Source organism: Coregonus clupeaformis, unplaced genomic scaffold (assembly GCF_020615455.1).
Source record: "Coregonus clupeaformis isolate EN_2021a unplaced genomic scaffold, ASM2061545v1 scaf0414, whole genome shotgun sequence".
NCBI lineage: Eukaryota > Metazoa > Chordata > Actinopteri > Salmoniformes > Salmonidae > Coregonus > Coregonus clupeaformis.
The window spans coordinates 314,494-341,323 of NW_025533869.1; the positions used below are offsets into that span (position 1 = coordinate 314,494).

Consider the following 26,830-nt stretch of genomic DNA (forward strand, 5'->3'; position numbering starts at 1 on the left):
TCAGACAAGTGCAGCACAAAAACTACTGCAGAGAGAAACACAGAGTGGATCAAATGTGTCTTGTATTGGTTGGCTTGTTGACTGGTGTCCAATCAGACATGCACTCTCAGGTGTTACACATCAGTCAGTGCATGTTTCTGTGAATAATATACAGGTAATGAGACTGACATACAATAGACTTGTTTCATTCTGTTGGTGTTTTCCAGTATGCACTCTGCTCCACCCCCGTTTCACCCTTATACTGTACATGACAAGACATGTTCTAGACACAAAAGACCTCCTATGGGTCATCTGGATTATTGTAACTGTTGAATTATCAGCTGGACAAAATAAAACATTTTTCCTTTTAAAAACTTAAGGTACACTTGCATCAAATAATACATGTATTACAAAGACAAAGTATTACAGAGACATAATACACTTATAAGGGGACATGCCCAGTGCAGTGGCACAACTGAGGTTAATTAGAGGATATGGACTGACATATAAAAAAGGGCAACAATATAGCTATGCTATGTTTAAAAGGACATCAGTAACCAACAAAGGTCTGACATTTATAGGCCATGCTATTGCCACAACTAATAATACTACATTATTTAATGTTGGATGCCTAAGATGAAAACCAAGAGCCAAAAATGCAGGTTGTATGCTGTGGGGGAGAAACTTACAACATTATGGATTAATTTAACCTCTGGGCTAGGCTGGGTTGGGTTCAGTATCAGAGGCACTAGAGAGGGGAATATGATCCTTTACTGTTGGTCCAAACATCAAAAGAGAGCTGGTCTTAATAAGTTTAATTTCTCAAATAAAAAAGCGGTGTATCAAGCCACAATTTAATCGGCTTGATCTTATAACTCTGACTTGATTGTCTTCTTTAAAAGTCTGTTCGTGCTGCTCAAACTACTGTAAACAGCTAGACTGTAGCTTTTATTCTTGTTCAGACAGCCAATAGAGCTCTCTCAGTTCAGTGTTCCCTCCTACTGTATAACGGCTACATATAAGTTTCATCAGAAAAGAGGTGCCCTGTTGTCAGACCCTCACACTATACAGTGCAGAAAGGATTGACATTACAATGAAGATCAGACATTGGACAATGCTTTTGTTTTATGCCAACTTCGGTAAGTAAGAATTCAAAATGTGCCTCCTTTAAAAAAAAATCATGCCATAGTCTTTTAATCGATTTAAATTGCATTTAGTATGAATATGAAAAGTATAATGAGATATACTGTCTCTATAATGGGTATAAATTAATTTTGATTCGTTTTATGTTTATCTTTTACAGTTTGTGCATTGACTATGGACATTGCTCAATCAGACCCTGGGATTTGTACTGAGATTAGAGGTACTGTGTCTCTCCCTTTTTTGTCCATTAAAATAACATCAAATTGATCACAAATACAGTGTAGACATTGTTAATGGTGTAAATGGCTATTGTAGCTGGAAACGGGCTGATTTTTTTATGGATTATCTACATAGGCGTACAGAGGCCCATTATCAGTGTCAGACTGGTGTAGGTGGATGATAGGAATCAGGCGCAGGAAACCAGGAGGACGTCAACAGAACTTTACTAAGTCCAAACACAGAGTATAAGTCGCCAACCCAACCGGTGGTCGCGAACAATTACGCACGAAATACACAGTGCGGAAAAACAAGAAAAAGCGCACACAGTGCGAGCACTCGTAAAATACAACACAACGAGAGAACAAACTCGAAGAGGCAGGCTGACATAAACAATCACGCATAACACCTGACCCAAACAAACAAACTAAATAAGGGGAACAATCAAGACACAAATAAGGGACAGGTGTTATGAACAGACAAAACCAAAAGAACAAGAAACATCGAACGGTGGCAGCTAGTACTCCGGAGACGACGACCGCCGAAGTCCGCCCGAACAAGGAAGAGGAGCAGCCTCGGCCGAAACCGTGACAGTACCCCCCCCTTGACGCGCGGCTCCAGCCGTGCGCCGACCCGGGAGCTCGAGGACGACCCGGACGACGGGAGCAGGGCGCGCAGGATGACCCCGATGGAAATCGGTCAGTAGGGACTGGTCTAACACGTCCCTCCTTGGCACCAGCACCGCTCCTCCGGACCGCACCCCTCCCACTCCACAGAGATATTGAAGACCCCCATCCGGCGTCTAGAATCCAGGATGGACCTCACGGTGTACGCCGGAGCCCCTCGATGTCCAACGGGGCGGAGGAGTCTCCTCAATCTCAAAGTCCTGGAGTGGACCAGCTACCACCGGCCTGAGGAGAGACACATGGAACGAGGGGTTAATATTTTTGTAGTCAACAGGTAGTTCTAACCTATAACTCACCTCGTTCAATCTCCTCAGGACTTTAAACGGCCCCACAAACCGCTCGACCCAGCTTCCGGCAGGGCAGGCGGAGGGGCAGGTTTCTGGTTGAGAGCCAGACTCGATCTCCAGGTGCGTACACTGGCCCCTCACTGCGATGTAGGTCGGCGCTCGTCTTCTGTCGACGTATGGCACGCTGCAGATGGACGTGTGCAGCGCCCCACGTCTCCTCCGAGCGCCTTACCCACTCATCCACAGCGGGGGCCTCGATCTGGCTCTCATGCCATGGTGCCAGCACCGGCTGGTACCCTAACACACACTGAAACGGGGTTAGTTGGGTGGAGGAGTGGCGAAGAGAGTTCTGTGCCATCTCGGCCCAGGGCACATATCTCGCCCACTCCTCCGGCCGGCCCTGACAGTATGACCTCAGAAACCTACCCACTTCCTGGTTGACACGTTCAACCTGCCCATTACTCTCGGGTGGTAACCCGAGGTAAGGCTACCGACACCCCCAACCGTTCCATAAATGCCCTCCACACTCTAGAGGTGAACTGGGGGCCTCGGGCCAGACACTATATCCTCGGGTACCCCGTAATGCCGGGAAGACATGGGTGAACAGAGCCTCAGCGGTCTGTAGGGCAGTGGGTAGACCCCGGCATGGGAAGGAGACGACAGGCCTTCGAGAACCTATCCACAACGACCAGGATGGTAGTATTCCCCTGTGAGGGGAAGGTCGGTAACAAAATCCACCGAGAGGTGGGACCAGGGTCGTTAGGAATAGGCAGGGGTTGTAACTTACCCCTGGGCAAATGTCTGGGCGCCTTACACTGGGCACACACCGAACAGGAGGAGACATAAATCCTCACATCCCTAGCTAACGTTGGCCACCAGTACTTCGTGCTAAGGCAGTGCACCGTCCGGCCGATACCCGGATGGCCAGAGGAGGGGGACGTATGAGCCCAACAAATGAGGCGATCGCGTATCTCGAGCGGAACGTACGTCCGACCCACAGGACACTGAGGAGGACTCGGGTCGGTGCGTGAACGCCCGCTCGATCTCACCATCAACCTCCCACACCACCGGAGCAACCAGACAAGACTCCGGTAGTATGGGCGTGGACTCAACTGACCTCTCCTCTGCGTCATACCGCCGGGACAGAGCATCTGCCTTCCCGTTCTGGGACCCAGGGATGTATGTGATCTTAAACACAAACCGGGCCAGGAACATAGTCCAACGAGCCTGGCGAGGATTCAGTCTCCTAGCTGCCCGGATGTACTCCAGGTTACGATGGTCAGTTTGAATGAGGAAAGGGTGTTGAGCCCCCTCGAGCCAATGCCGCCACACCTTTAGGGCCTGTACCACGGCTAACAGCTCCCTGTCTCCTACGTCATAATTCCGCTCCGCCGGACTGAGCTTCTTTGAGTAGAACGCACAGGGACGGAGTTTAGGTGGAGTACCAGAACGCTGGGAAAGAACGGCCCCTATCCCGGCCTCTGACGCGTCCACCTCTACTTGGAACGGTAAAGAGGGATCCGGATGCGCCAACACCGGCGCCGAGGTAAACAGGTCCTTCAGTCTCCCAAATGCCCTGTCCGCCTCAGCTGACCACCGCAAGCGCACCGGACCCCCCTTTAACAGAGACGTTATGGGAGCTGCCACCTGTCCAAAACCCCGGATAAACCTCCGGTAGTAATTCCGCAAAACCCAAGAACCGTTGCACCTCCTTCACAGTGGTTGGGGTCTTGCCAATTACGCACAGCTGACACCCGGTCTACCTCCATCTTCACCCCTGACGCAGATAACTGGTAACCCAGAAAGGAGACCGACTTCTGAAAAAACAGACATTTCTCTGCCTTGACATATAGGTCATGCTCCAACAGCCTCCGCAATACTCGGCGCACCAGGGCTACATGCTCAGCACGGGTAGGACTATACACCAGAATGTCGTCGATGTACACAACCACTCCCTGTCCCTGCATGTCCCGGAAAATCTCATCAACGAAGGATTGGAAGACTGAGGGAGCATTCATCAACCCATATGGCATGACTAGATACTCGTAGTGCCCGGAAGTCGTGCTAAACGCTGTCTTCCATTCATCGCCCTTTCGGATGCGCACCAAGTTATATGCGCTCCTAAGATCCAATTTTGTAAAGAACTGCGCACCGTGCAGTGACTCCGTCATAGTCGCAATCAGAGGAAGTGGATAGCTGTACTTCACTGTGATCTGATTGAGACCGCGGTAATCAATACACGGCCGCAGACCTCCATCCTTCTTCTTCACAAAAAAGAAACTTGAGGAAACGGGTGAAACGGATGGCCGTATGTATCCCTGTCTAAGAGACTCAGAGATGTATGTCTCCATAGATTTTTTCTCCTCTTGAGACAAGGGATACACATGGCTCCGCGGGAGAGCTGCGCCTGACTGGAGATCTATCGCACAATCCCCCCGTCTATGAGGCGGCAGCTGCGCAGCCCTAGTCTTACTGAACGCCAGTGCCAAATCCTCATACTCGGGGGGAATCTGCAGTGCTGGCATTAGATTCGGACTCTCCACCGAGGTCGCCCCTATGGAAACACCCAGACACCGCCCCTCACATTGAGCAGACCACCCTTTAAGAGCTTTCTCTCGCCACCCAATAATAGGGTCATGAGTCATCAACCAGGGAAGACCCAGCACCACCGGATACGCAGGAGAGTCAATCAGATAAAGCTGAATTCTCTCCTCATGACCCTCCTGCGCCATCATCTGAAGTGGTGCTGTGACCTCCTAATCAACCCAGACCCTAACGGACGGCTATCTAGGGCATGGACGGGAAAAGGCTTATCCACTGGAAGGAGGGGAATCCCTAACTCTACACAGAACTGGCGATCTATAAAATTCCCAGCTGCGCCTGAATCTACCAGCGCCTTATGCTGGGAACGAGGTGCAACCTGTGGGAAACAAACAGGCAAGGTTAGGTGCACGACAGAAAGCTCTGGGTAAGCAGGACGCCACTCACCTGGGGGACCCCCCAATGCTAGACCTGCCATCTCCTCCCCTGGAGGACCCGCCCCAGCACCTAGCCGCAGTGTGCCCTCCACGACCACAGTTGGTGCAAGGGCCAGGTCCCCGTGGGCTCCTCCTCCTCCGTTCCCCAGCGCCCAGCACCCCCGAGCTCCATAGGACTCGGCTCGGGAGGCGCTGGAGAGTGGAATGGGCGAACCCCCTCCGGGGACGCCCACGGGTGGCGAGCAGGGTATCCAGCCGGATGGCCATGTCGACCAGTTGGTCGAAAGTTAACGACGTGTCCCTGCACGCCAACTCTCGCTGGACGTCCTCTCGGAGGCTGCAGCGGAAATGGTCAATAAGGGCCCGCTCATTCCACCCTGCATCAGCCGCTAGGGTCCGGAACTCTAAGGCAAAGTCCTGTGCGCTCCTCATCCCCTGTCGGAGGTAGAACAGACGTTCCCCGCCGCCTTCCCTTCTGGTGGATGGTCGAATACAGCACGGAAGCGGCGGGAGAACTCCGCATAGTTCGTAGTTGCGGCGTCCATTCTCCTCCACTCGGGCGTTGGCCCACTCCAACGCCTTGCCGGTGAGACAGGAGATGAGGCTGAGACGCTCTCGTGTCCCGAGGGCGCCGGGTGTACGGTGGCGAGGTAGAGCTCCACCTGCAGCAGGAACCCTTGACACCCGGCGGTGGAGCCGCCGTACGCCCTCGGGAGCGAGAGCCGAATCCCACTGGGTTCCGGAGATGAAACCGGAGGGCTGACCGCTGGAGCTGGGTCGGTGGTTGGAGGTGTGGGCACCCGCTGGTCTCCAATCGGTGTAGAGTGTTCATCACCCTCTCCAGGGCGTGACAGACTTGGTTCATTCGGTCCTCCTGACCACGAAGACGTTCGTCCCATATCGGCGGTCGGGCGCGGTCGCTCCTGCTGATTCCATTGCGATGCGTGATTCTGTCAGACTGGTGTAGGTGGATGATAGGAATCAGGCGCAGGAAACCAGGAGGACGTCAACAGAACTTTACTAAGTCCAAACACAGTATAAGTCGCCAACCCAACCGGGTGGCGCGAACAATTACGCACGAAATACACAGTGCGGAAAAACAAGAAAAAGCGCACACAGTGCGAGCACTCGTAAAATACAACACAACGAGAGAACAAACTCGAAGAGGCAGGCTGACATAAACAATCACGCATAACACCTGACCCAAACAAACAAACTAAATAAGGGGAACAATCAATACACAAATAAGGGACAGGTGTTATGAACAGACAAAACCAAAAGAACAAGAAACATCGAACGGTGGCAGCTAGTACTCCGGGAGACGACGACCGCCGAAGTCCGCCCGAACAAGGAAGAGGAGCAGCCTCGGGCCGAAACCGTGACAATCAGCAACCATCAGTCCTGTGTTCCAATGGCACATTGTGTTTGCTAATTCAAGTTTATCATTTTAAAAGGCTTCTTTGATCATTAGAAAACCCTTTTGCAATTGTGTTAGCACAGCTGAAAACTCTTGTGCTGATTAAATAAGCAATAAAACTGGCCTTCTTGAGACTAGTTGAGTATCTGGAGCATCAGCAATTGTGGGTTCGATTACAGGCTCAAAATGTCCAGAAACAAATAACTTTCTTCTGAAAATCGTCAGTCTATTCTTGTTCTGAGAAATGAGGGCTATTCCATGTGAGAAATTGCCAAGAAACTGAAGATCTCGTACAACGCTGTGTACTACTCCCTTCACAGAACAGCGCAAGCTGGCTCTAACCAGAATAGAAAGAGGAGTGGGAGGCCCCGGTGCACAACTGAGCAAGAGGACAAATACATTAGAGTGTCTAGTTTGAGAAACAGGCGCCTCACAGGTCCTCAACTGGCAGCTTCATTAAATAGTACCCGCAAAACACCAGTCTCAACGTCAACAGTGAAGAAGCGACTCCAGGATGCTGACCTTCTTGGCAGAGTTGATAAGAAAAGCCATATCTCAGACAGACCATCTTAATCTTTTATTTTTATTGGCCAGTCTGAGGCTAATTGATCATTAGTAGACTTTTGAACGGTAGTGTACTACTGTGGTGCTGTGTTAGTGGGCAAAATCAAATTTGGAGAAGAACTGTTTTAATTGTCAAAGGTAACTTAACTTCCTTCCCTAATTTTGGATTTTCATTTTGCAGCATACAATTCAAAATATACTTTACAATGTAAATAAACATAGCAGGAAAATACAATTTACAAACCATGATCTTACGCTGTCAATCTCTTCAGATTCAGTCCAACAACATGTCTGTGCTCCAGCAGACTGTGTCAGAGTCAGTCCAGCCAGGACACTCTGTGACTGAACTGTATAATACACACTGAGACCAGTGCAGGAGAACACAGTGTCTATTGGATCAGACATGGCCCAGGAGAATCCCATCCAGGAATAATTTACACCCATAGAGACAGGAGTGATCAGTGTGAGAAGAGCCCTGAGGCTTGGTGTCCTACATAGCAGTGCATTCAGAAAGTTTGCAGACCCCTTTGACTTTTTCCACATTTTGTTACGTTACAGGCTTATTCTAATATAAATTATGTGTTTTTTTCACCTCATCAATCTACACACAATACTGCATAATGACAATGCAAAAACAGGCTTCTATACATTTTTGCAAATGTATAATTTTTTATAAACTGAAATATCACATTTACATAATTATTCAGACCCAATACTCAGCACTTTGTTGAAGCACCTTTGGCAGCAATTACAGCCTTGAGTCTTCTTGGGTATGATGCTATAAGCTTGGCACACCTGTATTTGGGGAGTTTCTCCCGTTCTTCTCTGCAGGTCCTCTCAAGCTCTGTCAGATTGGATTGGAGTGTCGCTGCACAGCTATTTTCAGGTCTCTCCAGAGATGTTCAATTGGGCTCAAGTCCGGGCTCTGGCTGGGCCACTCAAGGACATTCCGAGACTTGTCCCGAAGCCACTCCTGTGTTGTCTTGGCTGTTGGAAGGTGAACCTTCGCCCCAGTCTGAGCTCCTGAGCGCTCTGGAGCAGGTTTTCATCAAGGATCTCTCTGTACTTTGCTCTGTTCATCTTTCCCTCGATCCTGACAAGACTCAGAGTCCATGCTGCTGAAAGACATCCCCACAGCATGATGCTGCCACCACCATGTTTCACCGTTGACCACAGGTGGACTGTAGAAACATCTCAAAGGATGATCAATTGAAACAGGATGAAACTGAGCTCAATTTCGAGTCTCATAGCAAATAAGGTATTTCTAAAAACCTGTTTTCGCTTTGTCATTATGGGGTATTGTTTGTAGATTGATCAGGAAAATATTAATTTAATCCATTATTGAATAAGGCTGTCATGTAACAAAATGGGGAAAAGGGGAAGGGGTCTGAATATCTTCCAAATAAACTGTAGAACTTTATATAACTTTCAAGAGATAGTAGATCCACAACTTTAAGCCCAACATCACCGGTCTTTGTGTAAAAGTGTTTGAGAAGAAATAACAGTAAATCATTTTAAATTATATTTGTTTTTATGTTTCAGACCTGTTGGGTGATCAGAGTCAGCTTATTTTCGTCATCATTCTATCTTGCCTGATAACTGCTGTGATTCTGAGTGTGGTTGTCAATTGTATCTTCTGTGTGAGAATGAAGAGGTCACGATGTGAACACTGTGCAGGTAGAGTAAAAGTCTTCATACTAATAGTAATAGTAAGAAAAGTTATAGATCAAAAAGAAGGGTGAAGGCTAGCTCTCCTTTTACCACTTCCCTCTCTGGACATTGTTTTCATTTCACAAGCCTACTTCATTTTGAAGCAGAAAATATGACATACATAGTAACGTTTCAAGTGTTTTGAATGTTTTATCATTTTTCTTTTAGCGGGACCCCTTCTCAGCATAGCCAGTATGGGAAGCCTCATGTCAACACGTCAGACCAACAGGTTAGCAGAATGACACTGGATACGAGTATCAAAACAAAATATTACAGTATTACATTTGACCTGGAGTCTGAATTGAGTGAGTCTGTGTTTCATCCTCATAGCTCCACGGTGACGATGATGGCCTGAACTACTCTACCCTGAAGTTCACTGACAAGAACAGTACCAAGCCCAGGAGACAGAGGAGTGAACAGAGAAAGGAAGAAACCATCTACTCTTGTGTGTCATATAAACAGGATGTGGTAGTCCTCCAATCGGCATCACAGGCGGTCGGTGGCACCTTAATTGGGGAGGACGGGCTCATAGTATTTGCTGAACGGGAATAAATGAAATGGGATTGAACGCATCAACCACATTGATACAATTCCCTAATCCATTCCAGCCATTGTTGTGAGCCGTCCTCCCCTAAGCAGCCTCCTGTGATCAGCATCATTCTAGGTTAAGCCCCACCCCTCCTCTGAACTGTACTTTGAGCTTGACTGTGTCCTTGTGACCTGGCTATTTGTACATTTCTCATTTACTGGATGTTGCCATTGCAGGGGCCTAGCTTTGGCTAATATACACTACCAGTCAAAAGATTGGACACATCTACTCATTCAAGGAAGATATCCCTATTTGGTAAAAGACCAAGTCCATATCATGGCAAGAACAGCTCAAATAAGCAAAGAGAAACGACAGTCCATCATTACTTTAAGACATGAAGGTCAGTAAATACCGAACATTTCAAGGACTTTTTGCAGTCGCAAAACCATCAAGCGCTACGATGAAACTGGAATCTCATGAGGACCGCCACAGGAATGGAAGACCCAGAGTTACCTCTGCAGCAGAGGATAAGTTCATTAGAGTTGCCAACCTGAGAAATTGCAGCCCAAATAAATGCTTCACAGAGTTCAAGTCACAGACACATCTCAACTTCAACTGTTCAGAGGGGACTGTGTGAATCAGGCATTCATGGTCGAATTGCTGCAAAGAAACCACTACTAAAGGACACCAATAATAAGAAGAGACCTGCTTGGATCAAGAAACACGAGCAATGGACATTAGACCAGTGGAAATGTGTCCTTTGGTCTGGAGTCCAAATTGGATATTTCTGGTTCCAACCGCTGTGTCTTTGTGAGACGCTGTGTGGGTGAACGGATGATCTCTGCATGTGTATTTCCCACCTTAAATAATTGAGGAGGAGGTGTTATGGTGTGGGGGTGCTTTGCTGGTGACACTGTCTGTGATTTATTTAGAATTCAAGGCACACTTAACCATCATGGCTACCACAGCATTCTGCAGCGTTACGCCATGCCATCTGGTTTGGGCTATCATTTGTTTTTCAACAGGACAATGACCCAACACACCATCAGGCTGTGTAAGGGCTATTTTACCAAGAAGGAGAGTGATGGAGTGCTGCATCAGATGACCTGGCCTCCACAATCCCCCCGACCTCAACCCAATTGAGATGGTTTGGGATGAGTCGGACGGTAGAGTGAAGGAAAAGCATTCAACAAGTGCTCAACATATGTGGGAACTCCTTCAAGACTGTTGGAATAGCATTTATGCTTCAAATAGGTAGTTGGAGTAATTTAGTAATTGTGGATGAAGTATATATCTCTCTCTCTCTTTAATTTAGAATCTGAACGTGGACACAGAGAATTACGCTGAACTGAGTGTACAAAGCTGTCATCAGGGCAAAGGGTGGCTATTTGAAGAATCTCTTTTGTTTAACACTTTTTTGGTTACTACATGATTCCATATGCGTTATTTCATAGTTTTGATGTCTTTACTATTATTCTACAATGTAGAAAATAGTAAAAAATTAAGAAAAACCCTTGAATGAGTAGGTGTTCTAAAACTTTTGACTGGTTTTGTACATACAAAATCACTCGGGTGCAGAGCATAATTTTCCACAAAATGTGAAAGCTGATACTAGGATGGTTTCAGAAATCTCAAATCCTCACCAATAGTGGCTGAGGATGACAGACTGGATACATTTGTTTTTGTAGAAGTGTACAACAAAATGTACATAATGATTTTGCAAATGTCTGAACTCTTCTTTTCATGATAATACTTGTAACATACAACTCTGTAACCTGCCTTTATGCTAGTATGATATTTCAATAAACATGTTTTTTTAAATTATTTTTTAAAACATATTTGCACCCGGTATCAAAGGATCACAACTTTATTTTGTAAAAAGGTGCCAACCTCACCAGAATTCATTTCCTCCTGAAAGCTTGAACTGCCTTCTACATACATGAAGTGAGAAATACAATGTAGACCCCCCAATGCATCACAAAGAGTACATAATGTGCCTCTAGATGTACCATTAGTCTCAGTCACAGACCCAAATTATGAAAAAAATACAAACCAGTAACTCTGATTTTATAGTGTTTTAAGACATACAGTGGGGGAGAACAAGTATTTGATACACTGCCGATTTTGCAGGTTTTCCTACTTACAAAGCATGTAGAGGTCTGTAATTTTTATCATAGGTACACTTCAACTGTGAGAGACGGAATCTAAAACAAAAATCCAGAAAATCACATTGTATGATTTTAAGTAATTAATTTGCATTTTATTGCATGACATAAGTATTTGATACATCAGAAAAGCAGAACTTAACATTTGGTACAGAAACCTTTCTTTGCAATTACAGAGATCATACGTTTCCTGTAGGTCTTGACCAGGTTTGCACACACTGCAGCAGGGATTTTGGCCCACTCCTCCATACAGACCTTCTCCAGATCCTTCAGGTTTCGGGGCTGTCGCTGGGCAATACGGACTTTCAGCTCCCTCCAAAGATTTTCTATTGGGTTCAGGTCTGGAGACTGGCTAGGCCACTCCAGGACCTTGAGATGCTTCTTACGGAGCCACTCCTTAGTTGCCCTGGCTGTGTGTTTCGGGTCGTTGTCATGCTGGAAGACCCAGCCACGACCCATCTTCAATGCTCATACTGAGGGAAGGAGGTTGTTGGCCAAGATCTCGCGATACATGGCCCCATCCATCCTCCCCCTCAATACAGTGCAGTCGTCCTGTCCCCTTTGCAGAAAAGCATCCCCAAAGAATGATGTTTCCACCTCCATGCTTCACGGTTGGGATGGTGTTCTTGGGGTTGTACTCATCCTTCTTCTTCCTCCAAACACGGCGAGTGGAGTTTAGACCAAAAAGCTCTATTTTTGTCTCATCAGACCACATGACCTTCTCCCATTCCTCCTCTGGATCATCCAGATGGTCATTGGCAAACTTCAGACGGGCCTGGACATGCGTTTGCTTGAGCAGGGGGACCTTGCGTGCGCTGCAGGATTTTAATCCATGACAGCGTAGTGTGTTACTAATGGTTTTTTTGAGACTGTTGTCCCAGCTCTCTTCAGGTCATTGACCAGGTCCTGCCGTGTAGTTCTGGGCTGATCCCTCACCTTCCTCATGATCATTAATGCCCCACGAGGTGAGATCTTGCATGGAGCTCCAGACCGAGGGTGATTGACTGTCATCTTGAACTTCTTCCATTTTCTAATAATTGTGCCAACAGTTGTTGCCTTCTCACCAAGCTGCTTGTCTATTGTCCTGTAGCCCATCCCAGCCTTGTGCAGGTCTACAATTTTATCCCTGATGTCCTTATACAGCTCTCTGGTCTTGGCCATTGTGGAGAGGTTGGAGTCTGTTTGATTGAGTGTGTGGACAGGTGTCTTTTATACAGGTAACAAGTTAAAACAGGGGCAGTTAATACAGGTAATGAGTGGAGAACAGAAGGGCTTCTTAAAGAAAAACTAACAGGTCTGTGAGAGCCGGAATTCTTACTGGTTGGTAGGTGATCAAATACTTATGTCATGCAATAAAATGTACATTAATTACTTAAAAAATCATACAATGTGATTTTCTGGATTTTTTGTTTTAGATTCCGTCTCTCACCGTTAAAGTGTACCTATAATAAAATTACAGACCTCTACATGCTTTGTAAGTAGGAAAACCTGCAAAATCGGCAGTGTATCAAATACTTGTTCTCCCCACTGTATGTGGAAGTAGCCTGCCATCATCCCAAATGTAAAGAAATACAAACCAATAGCTCTAACTTTATAATATTTTAAGCAGGGGTTGGAACTTAAATTATTTCCTAATCATTTCGTTCAGAACAAACAATTATTTTTTTGTTGTTCAGTTCCTATGTCCCGAAGAGCAAAATAGAGTTCTGAACAGGATCGAACCAATAAAAAGTAACTGTTTATATTGTTCCTTTCTGTTCCTTTTAAACATCTGAAATCATTATTTTTTAAACATTTTGCTCAACATTAATACATTACCTCAGTGTGGATAGAGCAGCTTGCTATGGAGCGGGCAAAGTATTTACATACATTGGACAGACAAGTCTAGAGTGCGAGATGCGACTGAAATTTGCTGGTGGGGAGAGAAAGAGAGAGGATGGAGGATGAGGCTTGGCTTGAAGCGCTGGGCATCTTGTTGATATGACATGCATTATCTGAATTAGGCCCACAGAATTATACCTTTCGGAGGACCGGTTTCTATGAAGGAACCTTTAATGTCTTTGAACTTCAGAGAGTTGGCTTAACGTTGGACCAAAACTAGCTAGCTAGCTAACAAGCTTGTGTTTGCAGAGCAGCACCAGAATTGAAAAAAAACAAACATGTCTTACCATTTTGTAGTTAATAAATCGAAAGTGAAACATGATAACTATGAATCGAGCTGGTAACATCAGTAGTAGGATAGTTGACTATGCTTGGGAGGGGAGGGGCAGGTAGCCTACACACACACAGTGGCAAAGATTTTCAGCTGGCAGGCAGACACTGGAAGGCCCCGAACGTAAAAAATAAAGTTATTAACCAGTTCCCATGCTTTTAAAATAAAGGTTCTGTTCTGGAACAGTATAGATCATGTTCGTTCCCGGTTACGTTTCTGTTCTTCGGAAAAATGACGTTATTTTCTGGTTTTCGGATCTGTTCCTGAACTGGTTCCAATCCCTGATTTTAAGACATTTCTGCCGGAAGTCAAACCAAAAGCTCTAACATTATAGTGTTTTAAGACAGAAAGCAAACGTTTATCATAGCATAAGCATTTTAGAGAGAAATTCCTAATTGATTCATCAATAAATACACATCTGCATGTAAGGTGAGACATTTTCTCAACCTCACTTCCTCTTCAAACAACCATTGGAGCCAACCTAAAAGACCCTCATCACAGTTGTTTTGTTACACCAGACCAGACGGAGAGAAGAAGCAGAAGGATGTTCAGGTTTTGTCTAGTCCTGGTTATCATCAAAGCCTGTAAGTTCATCTCATTATATGATCTATGTTATTGTCACGCCCTGGCTCTGGGGACTCTAGTATGTTGAGCCAGGGTGTGAGTTTTCATGTGTGTTGGTTCTAGTTGTTGTATATCTTTGTTGGCCAGGGTGGCTCCCAACAAGAGACGGCTGTAGCTCGTTGTCTCTGATTGGGAGTCATACTTAGGTAGCCGTTAGGCATTCATTCGTTGTGGTTTCTTGTTCCGTGTTGGTTCGTGTATGTAACCAGGGACGCCACGTTTTCGTTTGTTGTTTTGTTCGTGTGTTCATTCAAATTAAATAAAATGTTCGTTCATCACGCTGCGCCTTGGTCCTCCTCTCTTAACGACGATCGTGACAGTTATGTCAGTTCTAAAGTTTTAAAAAAGGACAACCTTATCTGCAACACTCCACTTAATAGTTTAAAGAGATCTGAATTTACAGCTATACTGTGTAAATATGATGTATTCTCTTAATCAGATGATTAAGATCTTAATTTAATAAATGTTTAGGTAAAACACTTGCTAGAGTAATATTCTAGAGATTCAATGTGTTTATTGGCCTTCTTGTCAGGTTCAGGGACCAGAAGCATGTCTGTGCTCCAGCCGCCTGTGTCTGTCTGTCAAGCCAGGAGACTCTGTGACTCTGAACTGTACAATACACACTGAGACCTGTGCAGGAGAACACAGTGTCTATTGGTTCAGACATGGCTGAGGAGAATCCCGTCCTGACATAAAATGGACTTGTTTCATCCTGTAGTGTAAGTGATTCCCCCCATATACAGTGAGGGAAAAAAGTATTTGATCCCCTGCTGATTTTGTACGTTTGCCCACTGACAAAGAAATGATCAGTCTATAATTTTAATGGTAGGTTTATTTGAACAGTGAGAGACAGAATAACAACAACAAAATCCAGAAAAACGCATGTCAAAAATGTTATAAATTGATTTGCATTTTAATGAGGGAAATAGGTATTTGACCCCCTCTCAATCAGAAAGATTTCTGGCTCCCAGGTGTCTTTTATACAGGTAACGAGCTGAGATTAGGAGCACACTCTTAAAGGAGTGCACCTAATCTCAGCTTGTTACCTGTATAAAAGACACCTGTCCACAGAAGCAATCAATCAATCAGATTCCAAACTCTCCACCATGGCCAAGACCAAAGAGCTTTCCAAGGATGTCAGGAACAAGATTGTAGACCTACACAAGGCTGGAATGGGCTACAAGACCATCGCCAAGCAGCTTGGTGAGAAGGTGACAACAGTTGGTGCGATTATTAGCAAATGGAAGACACACAAAATAACTGTCAATCTCCCTCGGTCTGGGGGCTCCATGCAAGATCTCACCTCGTGGAGTTGCAATGATCATGAGAACGGTGAGGAATCAGCCCAGAACTACACGGGTGGATCTTGTCAATGATCTCAAGGCAGCTGGGACCATAGTCACCAAGAAAACAATTGGTAACACACTACGCTGTGAAGGACTGAAATCCTGCAGCGCCCGCAAGGTCCCCCTGCTCAAAAAGCACATATACAGGCCCGTCAGAAGTTTGCCAATGAACATCTGAATGATTCAGAGGAGAACTGGGTGAAAGTGTTGTGGTCAGATGAGACCAAAATCGAGCTCTTTGGCATCAACTCAACTCGACGTGTTTGGAGGAGGAGGAATGCTGCCTATGACCCCAAGAACACCATCCACACCGTCAAACATGGAGGTGGAAACAGTATGCTTTGGAAACATTATGCTTCACCGCATCAAAGGGACGATGGACGGGGCCATGTACTGTCAAATCTTGATTGAGAACCTCCTTCCCTCAGCCAGGGCATTGAAAATGGGTCGTGGATGGGTATTCCAGCATGACAATGACCCAAAACACACAGCCAAGGCAACAAAGGAGTGGCTCAAGAAGAGGCACACTAAGGTCCTGGAGTGGCCTAGCCAGTCTCCAGACCTTAATCCCATAGAAAATCTGTGGAGGGAGCTGAAGGTTCGAGTTGCCAAACGTCAGCCTCAAAAAAACTTAATGACTTGGAGAAGATCTGCAAAGAGGAGTGGGACAAAATCCCTCCTGAGATGTGTGCAAACCTGGTGGCCAACTACAAGAAACGTCTGACCTCTGTGATTGCCAACAAGGGTTTTGCCACCAAGTACTAAGTCAAGTTTTGCAGAGGGGTCAAATACTTATTTCCTCATTAAAATGCAAATCAATTTATAACATTTTGACATGCGTTTTCTGGATTTTGTTGTTGTTATTCTGTCTCTCACTGTTCAAATAAACCTACCATTTGTCAGTGGGCAAACGTATAAAATCAGCAGCGGATCAAATACTTTTTTCCCTCACTGTATAATGTATGTTTAAAAAATAGAAAAGTACAAACTACATGAAAAATGTATTAAATTAACAACAACCTGTGACGGTAAATCGGGTGATAAAGTATGATTGCCAAGAAGGAAAAAAAGGTTGTTGGATGATATTTTAATTGTTCTTACACAGACTCTCTATCCAGTTAAGAGTTTTAACCGAATATTAGACAGCTTTCTTCCAGCCAGTTGTGGCAAATTATTAGCACTGGTCCACTTTTAGCATTGATTATATACGGTAAGTGATTCCCAGTTTACCTGTGAAGACCATGGTGGGCTGGATAAGGCATCAACAAAAATGACAGGTACAGTTCAACCAATCACCAAATAGCCCACTGTTGAAGTGTTGTCTACATGGGTAGACTTCTTCCACTCAAGACACAGTTAGAACAGAGGATGACAACTTCAAAGATGATCATCACACGCTGCCTGATATTTCCACTTCTCAGGGAGATGGGTAGGTCCAACTTTTATATTTCTTTGCTTATAGGGGACACACCCTAAATTTGAAGACACCCAGGAACTTTATTGATGCAATTCATATTTGTCTTTATGTGTATTCTAGCTGCGGTACAATCCTCAGCCATGCGCCTTGTGTCAACCAACATAGGAGACAAATTGACTTTGCACTGCTTCCATGAAGGCAACTTGGCACTGCAATTCTTTTGGTTCAAGCAAACCTTGGGTGACAATCCTCAGCTCATGACAACTTTTTACAAGTATGACAATAATTCTACATTCCACAATGAATTTAAAGGCAAAGGAATAAATCACATAAGAATCTCAGAAATGCAGCTCTCAGATTCAGCAACACATTACTGTGGGGAGTTCTATTTCCAACAAGGTGGAAGGAGCCATTCTCATCTGAATTAGAAACTAGAAACGAATCTTCAGCAACTATAACCTTCAGCATTTTTGCACTTTACGTTTTGAATATACAATGTCTTAATTAAATGTGAGGTATTTGCACAATCAGACATTACTGTAGCTTAAGTTTCGACAAATGTTGAGTTAGGACACAACATCGGAAAGACATTTACTGACATGTAAACCTTTTTTTAAGGTTTAAGGTCCAGAAACACCACTGTTGTACAGCAAGCTGTTCCTGAGTCAGTCCAACCAGGAGTGTCGGGTGACTCTGAACTGTACAATACACACTGAGACCTGTCCAGGAGAACACAGTGTCTATTGGTTCAGACATGGCTCAGGAGAATCCCGTCCAGGAATCACTTACACCAATGGAGACAGGAGTGATCAGTGTGAGAAGAGCCCTGAGGCTGGGTCTCCTACACAGAGCTGTGTCTATAACCTCCCAAGAAGAACCTCAGCCTCTCTGATCCTGGGACTTCCTACTGTGCTGTGGCCTCATGTTGAGTGATACTGTTTGGAAACAGGACCAAGCTGGACATTCAGCTTGGTCCTGTAACCTATATGGTCAAATAAAATGTACTATAACCTGATATTACTCCAATAAAATATTTATTGACAAGATTTAAATAATCAAAACCTTTCGTTTCAGAGTATGATTTTCCCCTGACTCCTACCGCTCTTGCACTGGTCACATTAAACATTGTTTTTGTGATTGTCGTCTTTCTACTGACATGGGGGATATGCAATGAAAGGACCAGAGGTACAGAACATGCATATTAATACTTACTAACAAACTGTTATGTAATGTTTCACAGTAATGTTTGACGATGTCTCCATGTGAAAAGAAAATATACATTGAGTGTTCTAAACATTAGAATAACCTGCACTATCCATGGCATAGACTGACCAGGTGAATCCAGGCGACAGCTAGGATCCCTTATTGATGTCACCTGTTAAGTCCACTTCAATCAGTGTAGATGAAGGGGAGGAGACAGGTTAAAGAAGGATTTTTTAAGCCTTTAGACAATTGAGACATGGATTGTGTACAATATGTGTGCCATTCAAGGGTGAATGGGCAAGACAAAAGATTGAAGTGCCTTTGAACGGGGTATGGTGGCAGATGCCAGGCGCACCGGTTTGGTGCAACAAAAAGGGGTGCAACTAAATATTAGGAAGGTGTACCGTGTTCCATTTCAATGCGATTTCTTGTGTTCTGTACTTAATATCATTTTTTACTTCCTGTTTATATTCTGAACCATCAACTGATAGATCACCAACCCCACCAGTCAATCAGGTAATCTTTAGCACATCATTTAACCCCATATCAAAATGGTTCATGTAGTGGATGTAACCAGTATAATGTCTTGTTTATGACTCCACCTCTCGCACAGTACAAAGAGAGGGACGTTTTGAACTATGCTGCTGTGAGTTTCACCCCCCAAGAAGAACTCCTCTTCCTCCTCCAGAAGAGCAAGAGAGAAGACCAGCAGAGAGGATGTAGTGTACTCTGAGGTCAGATACCTTCAGCAGGAGTGAGAGATACAGTATCACCATTGTCACAAAGACTCCAAGAAGCCTTTTTAAATGATAAACTTGGATTAGCAAACACAACGTGCCATTGGAACACAGTACTGATTGTTGCTGATAATGGGCCTCTGTACGCCATGTAGATATTCCATTAAAAATCAGCTTTTTCCAGCTACAATAGCCATTTACAACATTAACAATGTCTACACTGTATTTCTGATCAATTTGATGTTATTTTAATGGATTTGTTTTTGCTTTCCTTTTGAAAACAAGGACATTTCTAAGTGACCCCAAACTTTTGAACGGTATTGTAGGTACAGTATTATAAATTATATGTTTGTGTTTTTCTGGTCAGGAACCTTAAGAATTCCTGTCACGGATTCAGCCGAGGCTGCTCCTCTTCCTTGCTCGGGCAGGCTTGGCGTTCATGTCGTCCCCGGAGTACTAGCTGCTACCGATCTATGTTTCGGTGTTTGTCTTGTTTGGTCTTTATTGTTTACACCTGTTTCCTATTATGTTGCATTGTATTCCCTTTAAATACCCCTGTCTCTCATAGTTTATTGTGTGTGATTGTTTTTCGTGAGGTCGGCAAGCTGTTGTGTGCTAGTATTGTTTCCTCCCTGTTAGAAGGTATTTTGGTTTTGTACTTTCTATACTGTGTTCAGTAAAGTACGTCTGCCAGTAGCCTCGGTGTCCTGCGCTTGACTTCTACCGCATACACGTCAGCCTGACAATTCCCTCATTTTATGTATGTATTTTTCTTGCTTCTCAAGAGAATCAAACTGGATTGCTGAACTACATAACATTTGTTCTGGTTATTATCATTATCATTCTGATACAGAAAGCGGCACAGGTCCTAATCCAGGCACTTGTCATCTCCCGTCTGGATAACTGCAACTCGCTGTTGGCTGTGCCCTCCCCTGTGCCATTAAACCCCTACAACTTAGTCAGAACGCTGCAACCCGTCTGGTGTTCAACCTTCCCAAGTTCTCTCATGTCACCCCGCTCCTCCGCACACTCCACTGGCTTCCAGTTGAGGCTCGCATCTACTACAAGACCATGGTGCTTGCCTACGGAGCTGTGAGTGGAACGGCACCTCCTTACCTTCAGGCTCTGATCAGACCCTACACCCAAACGAGGGCACTACGTTCATCCACCTCTGGCCTGCTAGCTCCCCTACCTCTACGGAAGCATAGTTCCGCTCAGCCCAGTCAAAGCTATTCGCTACTCTGGCACCACAATGGTGGAACAAGCTCCCCACGACGCCAGGACAGCGGAGTCACTGACCACCTTCCGAAACACTTGAAACCCTACCTCTTTAAGCAATACTGGGGTGGCAGGTAGCTTAGTGGTTAAGAGAGTTGTGCCAGTAACCGAAAGGTCGCTGGTTCTAATCCCGAGCCGACTAGGTGAAAAAACTGTCGATGTGCCCTTGAGCAAGGCACTTAACCCTAATTTCTCCTGTAAGTCGTTCTGGATAAGAGTGTCTGCTAAATGACTTAAATGTAATAGTATAAAATAATCCTTCTTCCCAAACCCCACATGAAAAAAATAAAAAAAGGTGGTTGTCCCACTGGCTATCAGAAGTTGAATGCACCAATTTGTAAGTCGCTCTGGATAAGAGCGTCTGCTAAATTATGTAAATGACAGTAACAAACATTCTCCTGTTTATGTTGTGGAGGAGAGCTCTGCAAAAACGTAAGTAGTGTGCTAAAGTTTGTCTTTGTCATGCCGCATACAACATATATGATATATGAAAGCCACATATTAATTAATATTATATCATGTATGAATGGCAAACAATAATACACTAAAGGTATATGTGACCAAGGACACTTCACCCATAGTCCAAGTGAGTAATTTTGAATTATATTTTTGTCAGACGTTAAACTGCTTTTACATTCTCATGCTTCACATAGGTAGCTGGAGTAATTTAGTAATTGTGAATGAAGTATGTATCTCTCTCTCTTTATTTTAGAATCTGAACGTGGACACAGAGAATTCCGCGGCACTGAGTGTGCAAAGCTGTCATCAAGGCAAAGGGTGGCTATTTGAAGAATCTCAAATATAAAATGTATTTTGATTTGTTTAACACTTTTTTGGTTACTATATGATTCCATATGTATTGTTTCATAGTTTCCATGTCTTCACTATTATTCAACTATGTAGAACATTTTAAAAATGAAGAAAATCCTTAGGTGCTCTAAAACTTTTGACCGGAAGTGTAATTTTTCAAAATTGAATAAAACGTGTATTTTATTTCAACAGAGATGCGTTTATTTATTGGAAAGTCTGAACAGCAATATATGCATCATCAACATGTCAAAAGGCTGAGATATGGGCATTTTACTTTTACAATATGTCACCTAAGCTGATGAGCACTGAAACATTTGAAAAGACTGTAAACCACATTTGTGTTTGTAACAGCTGAAGGATTGAGAAACTGAATCATTGAATGAATCTATTTCCTGACGAGGTAGATGATGAAGAAGATGGTCAGACAGCAGAGGAGAAATCCAGTTCTTATGATGGAGAAGAGGACAAGGATCCTCATATCCGCTTCAGTCGCCACTTGAATATCACCACCTGAAAGAATGACATGTTTTCTATTATACAGCACGGGTTATTACAGTGTAATAGCATGTATTTTATTTTGCCTTTATTTGATCAGGTAAGTCATTGAGAACACATTGTCTTCTACAATAACTACCTGTGTATCTCCAGTAAGCATAAGAGGTTTACCTTGATCTTCAGCTTGGTCCCTTTCCCCAAACAGTATCTCCCCACATGAGGCTACAGCACAGTAGTAAGTCCCAGCATCAGAGAGGCTGAGGTTCCTCTTGGGGAGGTTGTAGCACAGCTCTGCGTAGGAGACCCAGCATCAGGGCTCTTCTCACACTGATCACTCCTGTCTCCATGGGTGTAAATGATTCCTGGACGGGATTCTCCTGAGCCATGTCTGAACCAATAGACACTGTGTTCTGCTACACAGGTCTCAGTGTGTATTGATCTTTTCAATAATGTTTCAATTATATTCTGATTATATTCTTCTTTTCAATGACATTCTGATTTAATCTCTTCAGTTTGCGTTTAAAAGGAAAGGGTTAAAAACTGAGAAGAAAAAGATCCAATCAGGATTTTTCTTTGGTTGTCTCTAGGGAGAAATTTAGCTAGATAGCTCAACATTGGTTAGGCCCTCAGAATCTCGATAGAAGGCACCTGCCATTCAACCATACTAGAGCAGAATTTTGGAGTGACAGTGGAATCAACCAATCACATTTTGACTTGTATTGGGTGGGACCGTTTTTACAAAAACGTGTGGAAACTTCCGCCATTCTCGAAGGTCGACAGGTCACCGCGCAATAGCAAAAGTAGTTTTCCCACAGTTTAAGCTAGCTAGTTTTTGTTGTAGGCTGGTGTGTGGCGGCTGCTGTTGCAGGTGTTATTGAAGATGATGTTGATGCTAATTTGCTAGCTTCATCCTTTTCGATTTTAACCTTCAACAAGAAGTTGTTTCAAATGATCATCATCTGGTGAGTGGAAATGTTTTTGCAGCTCGATTGCTGTTGTTAGCTATCTCTTTGAAAATAATGTTTATGCGTGTGAAACATTGTTGCATTTAAATTTTGGATCACTTTAGTGTGTGTGCTTAATGTGCTAACGATGTTTGCAATAGGAAGTAATAGTTATACATTTCCATTGGGAAATGCTTAGACTAATGGTTGTGTTTTTGTGTTCTTATGATTGGAACCTTCTGGCTTATTATGTCCTAGTGAATGGGCCGCTTATTCTTTAACATCATGCTGTGTGTGACAGCTGTCTTTCTATCAGCCTATGTGTTTAACAAAAGTGTCCTCTCCTACATGGAGTGAGATGGTAGGTATTACGGTCGCTGTCCTTTCAGCATCACGAACCTGTCAAACTCACATCCTTTGATGTGTCACTGTTGTCTCTTTTGGTGATAGTATGATAGTGATGCTGTTAGGCTACCATAGGTTGTGTAAGCAATGTGGCTGTTGTTGCTGGTAATGTTAGTGTGGGTGATTTCTCAGTTTTTCATGATTTTGAGTTGGTACAGCGTTTTGGAAGCTTTTTCCCCCTCTAAAGGCCTAATTCAATAGCCATGATTCGCCACTGCCTTTAATGTATACTATGGGTGAACTACAAGCCACTGCTCCTGCCAATGGCAAGAGTTCCTAAATTCATTGATCTTGGTGCAGTAAGTATAGTGCCCCAATTGGCTCAACCACCACCAATTCCAACCAATAATTACCCACTCCAGGAGGTCCTTCTGCCCACTACAATATATAAACACAACAATGAGGGAAATCTCACAGTGAGAACAGATTTAGATTTGGAATATTTACTGTCATCGAGACCCTTTTCAAAGTTTTTTACTTTAAAATTGACAAAATATGTTTGACCAAGAGGTCTGTTGAAATACATTTGATCAATTCTGAGTATTTAAAATTCTGGGAACCTCTATGATGATAAACTATAGTATGTAATTAAAATATCTTATCATTCTCTCTATCAAACCAAATGTGGAACATCAATTGTTGGTGGTAAGATTATTTTAATCTGTGGTCATTGTATGCAGCTATGGTTGTCCCGCCCATAATCACAAATTACTTTCATCTCTCGTATTTGAAGATTCAGTCCTTCCTTCATGGTCTGGCAGTGTAGATCTAAATACAGAATGGAACGCATATATGTACCAGCTCTCGTCCTCTCTACGGCTTTTGTAAGTTACTGTATCTTCAGTTCAGATTTTGTGATTCATCAATAGATTTGGTCTCTCACATAGTTGTGACTGTGTTTCGGTGTGTATATCATGTGCATGAAGAATACGTTTTATTTACTGTTTCTAAACCTTTGTTTTCTCTCTTTCAGATCTGACCCTTGTTGTGTCTGTCTCTCCACCACCCTTAAAGGTGGTCCAATCAGGGGAAAATGTCACCCTGCAGTGCATCAATGTCCTTAAAAACCCGGGACATGTTGGCTGGTTCAAGCAAGTCAACGGCTCAGAGCCCCTGTGCATCACGTCTATGTGGAGCTCTCTGCCAACTGTTCATCATCAAAATGGATTTCAGGGCAAACGTATGAAAATGCTAATGACCAATGGAACTTTCGTTCTCAAAATCACAGAGGTGGATGTAGCTGATTCTGGTCTGTACTTCTGTGGAATGTTGGATAACTATTTCATCTTCACCAACGCGACTGTCCTGAAGGTCCAAGGTAATATTTTCTATACATTGTCTGATATGACACCAAATGCACAAACATTTGTCCTAGGTATCAGATATATTTTTGACTAAACGTTGGAGATACAATACTTTCATATTACAGTTTGAATAACAGTAAAATATTTAACTCACCTAATCGTCCAAAAGGTCACAAAGATTATGACAAGGACCCTACAGAGCAGTATGAAGAAGGTATGTTCATTCTGTAATTTTAAGTGAGAATCTTTCAGAAATGAATTAATGCGATGTACCACAGAGTAGAAATTAAGTACAACAGCATCTTATACCAAACAAGCCTGAGAATTCGTATTATTTCAGTTGCTGATCCACAGATGAGAATCCTGGTCCTTCTCTCCATCATAAGAACTGGAGTTCTCCTCTGCTGTCTGACCATCTTCATCATTATCTACCTCATCAGGAAATAGATCAAGCTTAAGGCCATTATCAATAGAGCACATGTAATATGTTACTTGCTTTCGCTAACCCCTGTAAATGCACCTGTTGTATGTAAGCATTAATACATAGCACTATGAGCATTGATACTGAGGTGATAGAGGAAGAGAGTTGAAAAGAGTTGACAAATGTATTAATAAACTTTTTAAACTTTTTTTGTGAAATATTTTTAGCTCATTGTTTGTATTATTTACATACATAGTTTGAACATCTAATTGAGCAGCAGAGGTCTTGTCTGGTGTTTATCATCCAGATAAACAGATGAAGAGAGGTGTGAAAAGAGCGTGTTTGATTTTGATTCACTGAGGGTTGTACAGTTCTTTCAGAAAGTATTCACACTCCCTTGACTTTCTCCACAATTTGCTGTGTTACAAAGTGGGATAAAAATGGATTTAATTGTATTTTTTTATCAACGTTCTACAGAAAATACTCTGTAATGTCAAAGTGGAAGAAAAAATTCTAACATTTCTTAAAGGTTAATGAAAAATAAAACACTAATGAATCTTGATTCGATAAGTATTCAACCCCCTTAGTCAATACATGTTAGAATCACCTTTGGCAGCAATTACAGCTGTGAGTATTTCTGGGTAAGCTTTCCACACCTGGATTGTGCAACATTTGCCCAATATTATTTCCTTAACGATTACAAGCATAACATGATGCAGCCACCACTATGCTTGAAAATATGGAGAGTGGTACTCAGCAATGTGTTGTATTGGATTTGCCCCAAACATAAAACGTTGTATTCAGGACAAAGAGTTCATTGCAATATCAGGAACGTGTTCGTAACATTTTGTACACTCAGTGGATATTGAATGGTCGTTTTATAATTGACTGTTGTTGTCGTTGCTGTGCTCTGTCCCCCTATTATAAGTAGTCAAAAATCCCGTTGTGGCAGCCATTATGGTTAAGGGTCTGAGGTAGATTAGGAAGGACAAGTGACCGAATGCATTACTTCCTGTAGTGTGAGTGACAGGAAGGAGCTCTGTGTTGAGGGAGACCTGGGGGAGAATTTCCAATTGCAAACTCCTCACATCCTCTCTCTCTCTCTCCTCTCTCTCGCCTCCTTCTCAAATCCCATTGGAGGAAAAATTCAGAGGAGAGGGACCTCTGGCTTTCTCATCCAATGATTTTAGAGAAGGAAGCGAGAAGAGAGGAGAGAGGATGTAAGGAGTTTGCAATTGATATTCTCCCCTGCTGAGGTGAACATCACTGGACCTCTCATGACATAACATTTGTCTGAGAAACAGTGAAATATTTTTTAAAGAACAACTATTTAGAATCGATTCTCAGTATTTTACCATGTTTTGAAATTAAAGATGACATAGCCCTGGGGTAATATATCTAATTCTGTGTAAATAAATGTCAATTAAATAAGAAGTAGGACACAAACTGCAACAGACCTGCCACAAACTGGGGAACTTTTAACCAACCTCATAATACTTGTGGTAGTGTACTGTATGTTTAATAACCAATAAAGAAAGAAATTGAGTACAAAATAATTTTGGGGTACTTTGTGTGTATAATGGTGACACTGAAAGGCTTGGTTATATTCCACTGTGGTAAACTCATCTCATTCTCTTTCTCTCTGCTGAAGACCGAGCAACCTGAACCTCACAAAGACTGACCTGAAGCTCTCACCACACTGATCTGTTGTTCTGTTCACCCCGCCCACACCCCTTCTCTCTCTCTTTCTGTCTCTCTCGCACTCTCTCTCTCTGTTCTCTTCACACCACTCTCTCTGTCTCTCTCTCTCTCTCTCTCTCTCTCTCTCTCTCTCTCTCTCTCTCTCTCTCTCTCTCTCTCTCTATCTGCGCATCTAAACCACACACTCTCTTCTCACCAATCAGTCCCCACATCTCTTTCCATCCTACCTCCAGACTAAAAATACCTGACCAAACCCAGA

The 26,830-nt window shown here is 43.7% G+C and overlaps 1 pseudogene; it reads left to right on the forward strand.

Moving 5' to 3' along the window:
• LOC121563728 overlaps nt 1-26,573 on the forward strand; it is a 42,821-nt pseudogene extending 16,248 nt beyond the window's left edge.
• Nucleotides 26,574-26,830: the final 257 nt, after the last annotated feature.